Source organism: Trichechus manatus, unplaced genomic scaffold (assembly GCF_000243295.1).
Source record: "Trichechus manatus latirostris isolate Lorelei unplaced genomic scaffold, TriManLat1.0 scaffold00054, whole genome shotgun sequence".
NCBI classification, from domain to species: Eukaryota; Metazoa; Chordata; class Mammalia; order Sirenia; family Trichechidae; genus Trichechus; species Trichechus manatus.
In genome coordinates this window covers 6,403,371-6,409,797 of record NW_004443990.1, presented here as the reverse complement: position 1 = coordinate 6,409,797, position 6,427 = coordinate 6,403,371, and positions in this window count along the sequence as shown.

The following is a 6,427-nucleotide window of genomic DNA, read 5'->3' as shown; positions in this document are numbered from 1 at the left end:
CTGGCCTCCTTTCGGTTAGCAGCTGAGCACTTAACCACTGCGCCACCAGGGCCCCTTCATGTGGGCAATATTTTTTAAATTGAAATCTCATTAACTTACTTTCCTGCTTAAAATCCTTCAGCTGCTATCCTATTGCCCTTGTAGTAAATCCTTAAATCCTTAACACGGCTATTAAGGCTGTTTGATCTATCCCTCTCTACCTCTGCAGGCTCACCTCAACTCACTCTCCCAGGTCTAGGATGGCCCTATAGATTGGAAGTCATTGGCCCATAGATGGTATTTAAACTTTAGGGTCTTGCAAAAGCTTGGAACAGGCTATCTCCTCGTTTTACCAGAAATCTCACGCTCGTTCTTCACAGTTCAACTTAGACAGCACTCCTTCTGGAAAACTTCCCTGATCCCTAGGCCAAGTCAGGCCCCCTCGCCCTGGCTTTTGCCTTCACAATGCTCATCATACCAGTATTTCTTGTCCAATAGCTGTTCCCCAAGCTCCATGGGGACAGCAACCCACCAATGTCCCCAGTACCTAATACAATGCCCAGGCTAAAGCAAGTGCCCTGTAAGTATTTGTAGACCAGGTAATTCCTACGAGAATTCCTATAAGATGCAGCCTGGGTCCCCCCATCCACACACAGTCATCTGTGTCTTCCTCTTGGTCCGCCTTCTGAAGAAAACTCAATAGCATCCATCCTGGTCTTAGAGAATGTGGTATCTGGTGACATCACTGGGAACACTGACAAAAATGTGGCCATAGTAGGTTCACCCAGCTCTCAGGAAGGAGTAAGTATTGGGTCACGCTGCAGCATGCACAGGAAGAGCATGAGCTGGTGTGGACGGCACAGGGTGTCCCAAGCCTTTGGTCTTGGGTTTCTCTTTCTAGAGTATTTATATCCATCCGGAGGAGCTGGCTGGCTTCATTAATTGCGAGCGTATGTCCACCCAAAGCAGCCATACGCCAAATGTATTGAATACCAGGCCTTATACAGGCATCCCTGGTTGATTTATGTGCTGTTAATAAGTGACATGAAGTGAATGGCTAAGGCGGAATGCTGAACGTTGGCTTCCCCTGTCATCTCAAAGGCACAAGTTTGTTGGTTTGGGGTATGTGTTTGTTTTTAATAGAATAACTATTTTTTAAATAAAAAAAGGGAGTTATGAGGCCCATGGACATCTGATGAACTGTGTAGGGACGTACAGCTCAGAAGTGGCAGCAAAGAATGTAGATTCTGTGTTCACTGTCTCAAAATAATAACCACTCAAACTTAGTAGGTGTTTGTACCAAGCAGCATTCAAAGCAAATACATTCACACATGTAATGCTCACAGCAATACTATGAAGTGAGTGTTACTATTATTCCCAGGTAGCCTCACTTCAAAGTCCGGAAAAGTAGTCAGGCCCTGTGGGACTCCATTCAGTCCAAACCAAAGCCAAACCCAGGGGCCCACCTCCAGAGGACTCAGGCTCCTGCCCAACTTGGTCTTTCCTCTTGGGAGGGCTACAAGGAAGCTGCAATCACAGCCCTGCCCTCAAGGAGCTTACTTTCACAGGGAGACAAACAAGAACAGAAGTAATTTAGAATAATGCAAATTAGTAAGTGTGAAAAGCCAGATGCCCTCGAGTGAGCTGCCTGAGGAGGAAGAGCCCCGCAGCATCAAACTGCCAAGTCTGCATCCCTGCTCTGCCCTTGCACAGCTCTATGACTATGGGCAAGTCAGTGACCCCCTCTGAGGTTCAACTTCCAAATCTGTGAAACGGGTTTGATGATGACGCCAGCGCTAATTCCTATCTTATCTGTAGGTATTAAATGAGAGAAAGCATGCGAAGCATTTAGGACGGAGAATATATTCAACTCACACTGGGAGGGGTTCAGGATATCATCATTCATTCATTCACAAACATATATCGAGCACCTACTAGCAGTGTAACCGGCACTGTGCCAGGCTCTAGGAATACAAAAAAGAATGTGCCATCTGCCAGGCTTTCAAAGAGCTCGTTGTTCAGAGAAAGGCTGCAATATAGGTCTACACCAGGGACCCGGAGGTGGAGGGGAGGCGCGAGGGAGGCGGGAGTCTCCGGTCCTTGCAGAAGGAATCAGAGAAGGTGCCATGGAGGCGGGTGACAAGGATGTAGGAAATGGGGTGAGGGTGTTTCCGGCGTGTGCAAAACATCAGCAAGGAGCCAGCTTCGGGCATCCGATCTGCCCGGTCAGTGGGTCTGAGGACGGGAGGCGACGGCGCACAGGCGGGATTCGGTTCCGGGCAGGTCGCTGTGATGTTGTGAAGTCTATTTTATCTCCAGACTTAGCTTTCAACTGAGGATTGAGACCAAGGAATAACTAAACATTTAAGCAGGAATCTAAGTGGGGTTTTTTTTTTCTTGTTTGTGCCCAGATATTTGCAAACTGAATTTATGTCTCACAAAAGAGGCACCAGAAAGGGAGAGAGATTGTGAGGGATTTTTTTTTTTTCTTCTTCTTCAAAGTACTCCTCAGTAGAATCCTGCCGATCTGTCTCCCAGGGAGGGGTTCGCCCTCCAGAAAATATGACACTTTACTTCCTGCCCTTGTTTGTTAACACACCCCATTACCATCCATCTCAGTTTCATGTAACTGCCAGCCGGCATTAACGCCCTCCTCTTCTCCGAGGCAGAAAATAGAAAAGGAAGAATTCAGCAGATTTTCCCCCGTGGCACCCTCGCCGGCACCAAGATAACCAGAGCAGAAACCACAATTGGATCCTTATTCCTTCAGCCCAGGAATGCGAAGGACGGAACGGTTTAACCACCTTCTGCGTTTTCCTGCAAAGAGAGTGGGCTTGTTATTTCGGTTGTCTGGGCTCCCTTCTCTGCTACGGAGCAAGATACATTAATTAATTTTTTTTTTTTTTTTAATGTTAGGCAGGAGATGTTGCAAACTGTCAGGAACTGTCAGCCGGCGCCTGCGCCAATCAGGTAAGCGTCCCACAGGCGCCTGCGGCAGAGACACACTGACCCCTAGTGGCCGACCGACTCCTCGCAGCCCCTGCGCCCCGCCCTCCTCCTGGACGCCCGGGTCTCCATAAAATCATTCCTTCCACAGAGCAGCTCTGTGTGGGCTGGGAGTGGTAGTGGCCGGCGCTGTCTCCACCGCCTGTCCCAAAACACACACACACACACACACACACACACACACACACGTCCATTTTCTCTTCCAAGTTAGAGAAGCAATTTCTTCTCTCTTTTTCCAATTCCATAGAGTGCAGATTCCTAAAAGTCTTCAGCGGTATGGGCTCAGCTGTACGTGGATAAAGCATGTTTCTACTGTCTTGAGGAGTTGAAGAGAAAGGCAGACAGGGTCCAGTGTAACCCTCCGCTGAGAGGGAGAAACGGAACTAGCCTCTGTGGAGGAGCTGCACAAGTTTTCCCACGGGACTCTCACAATAGCCCCAATTTACAGATTTGGAAACTGAGCCTCCCTGTCAAATAACTTGCTCAAGTCACAAAGCTAATGTTTTTATTCATTTTAATAAATAACACTTATCTGCCAGGTGCTCTTGCAGTTTTTTACCTACAATAACACACTGACTCCTCATCACAACCCCACAAGGTAAATAATACTAGTACCTCCACTTCACAGCTGAGGAAACTGAGGCACAGAGAGGATAAGTAACCAGAAATGGTGGATCTGGGGTTAAACCCAGGCAGTGTGGATTCAGAGTGCTCTCAGCCACTGCACTGGGCCATACTGTGTATGCTAGTAAGGAGGAGACCAGGATTCCACCTCACCCATGACAGGCTCCAAAACCCAAGCTTTTATCTCTAAGGATAAAGTGCTACAGCAACGCAGAAGAAGGAATAATAATTCTAATTGCCACAGACGGAAGAAACCTTGTGGAGGAGGTGGTATTGTAAGCTCCTCGAAGACACAGAGACTGTCTCATTCATCTTCAGAGCCTCATACCTGGCACATAAGAAGTGCTCAATAAAAGCTCAATTAAACTGGACCTTGAAGGAATCTTCACACACCAAATCAGCTGCCGTCAATTCCAACTCATGGTGACCCCATGTGTGTCAGAGTAGAACGGCACTCCACAGGGTTTTCAATGGCTGATTTTTCATAAGTAGATTGCCAGACCTTTCTTCTGAGGTGCCTTTGAGTGGACTCAAACTTCCAACCTTTTGGTTAGCAGCTGAGCACATTAACTGTTAGCACCACTCAGGGACTCCCAGAGAAAGCTAGGGTGTCAATAAGTGGGAAAGAGGAGTGAAGCTAAGAGGGCCGCATGAACCATGATGCCGCGGTAGAAAAACACTAGTTATGTCCTCCACTCTAATCCCTATGAAAAGAGATTTTTCAAACACACCCACACTGCATTTTATTTATTTATTTATTTGGCCAGTACAAGGGGATTAGCTAAACTACAACTGAGCATCCCATACTCCATGCTGATGGGATTAATACCACCAAAAATGTGTTTTCCTCTATGTTTATCTATTTGAGCTTCCTAACAGTAACTTGTCTCAAGCTTCCTAGGTAATAAGTGGAGACCCAGATACCCAAGCTTCCTAAGGCTGAAGCTTACATCTTCTCACCCTGTCACTGTCAGCCAGGGACCCCACGCAGGGAAAGCCCAGCCTCCCCTGTCCCCCACTCAAGCAGCCCTGGCTTCTCCCTGTTTCCTGAATCAGCCAGTCTCATTCCTGCCCTAAGACCCGTGCACTAGCCGTTCCCTTGGCCTGGAATGCTCTTCCTGTACATGTATCTTCAGACAGTTGGCTCCTTCCTGTCATTCCGGTGTCAGCTCAAATGTCACCTCCTCCAAAAAGCCTTCCGTGTCCACCCAACCTAAAATAGCCTTCCAGTCACCCTCTATTGCATCACGGTTTTATTTGCTTCCCAGCAGTTACGAATCTCTGAGAATCTCTTTAGTTACTGTTCTTAGTCTCATCTCACATATAGTAAGAGCGATCAATTACATTGCACCTACCATGTGCCAAACAAAGTTCCGAGAACTTTATACACAGTAGCTCATTTAATCTTCACAACCACCCTCTGACATAGGTTCTGTTATTATCCCCATTTTACAGAAGAGGAAACTGAGGCAGGAGAGCTTCAGTAACCTGTACAAGATTCCACTGTTAATACGCTATTGTTATAGATTGAATTGTGCGCCCCAAAAATATGTGTTGTAAATCCTAACCTCTATCCCTGTGGCTATAATCCCATCTGGGAATGGATGTTAATGAGGCAGGATTAGTGTAGGGTGTATCCTGAGTCAATCACTTTTGAGATATAAAAAAGATTAAATACAAGCTAGCAAGCAGAGATGGGGGAAGACAGATGCCCAGCCACATGAGATCACCCAGGCGCAGAAGCTCAAAAGAGGCAAAGACCTTCCTCCAGAGCCGACAGAGAAAGAGAGAAAGCCTTTCCCCAGAGCTGGCACCCTGAATTTGAACTTCTAGCCTCCTAAACGGTGATAAAATAAATTTCTGTTTGTTAAAGCCACCCACTTGTGGTATTTCTGTTATAGCAGCACTAGATAACTAAGACAGCTGTGTTCTCAGCCGCTACAAAAACACCAGCCTTTGAACAACAAAAAGACAAAACAACCCAATTTAAAAATAGGCAAAGAACTTGAATACACATTTCTCCAAAGAAGATATGCAAATGACCAACAAGCACATGAGAAGATGCTCAATATATTGGTCGTTAAGGAAATGCAAATCAAAACCACAATGAGATGCCTCTTCATAGCTACTAGGATGGCTAAAATTAAAATAAGGAAAATAACTAGTGTTGGCAAGGATGTAGAGAAACTGGAACCCTCGTACATTGCTGGTGGGAATGTAAAATGGTGCAGCCGCTGTAGCAAATAGTTCTGTGGTTCCTCAAAAACACACAATTACCATATGGCCCAGAGATTTCACCCAAAAGAACTGAAAACAGGTATTCCAACAAAAACTTGTCTGCAAATGTTCATGGCAACACTATTCACAACAGCCAAAAGGTAGAAACAGCCCATTTATCTATCAACAAATGGATAAATGGATAAACAAAATGTGGTATATACATAAATGGAATATTATCCAGCCATAAAAAAGAATGAAGTCGTGATCTGTGCTACAACATGGATATGAGCCTTTAAAACATTAGGCTGAGTGAAATAAGCCAGGCACAAAAGGCCATATATTGTATGATTCATTTGTATGAAATATCCAGAGTAGGCAAATCCACAGAGACAGAATACGGATCGGTGGTCACTAGGGACTGGGGCGGGGGGCGGGGGTTTGACTATTTAACAGATACAGAAACTCACTTTGGGGAGATGAACATGTTCAGGAACTAGATAGTGGTGATAGCTGCCCAACATTGTGAATTACTAAATACCACTAAATTATATACTTTAAAATGGTTAAAATGGTGGATTTTATGTTATATGAATTTTAC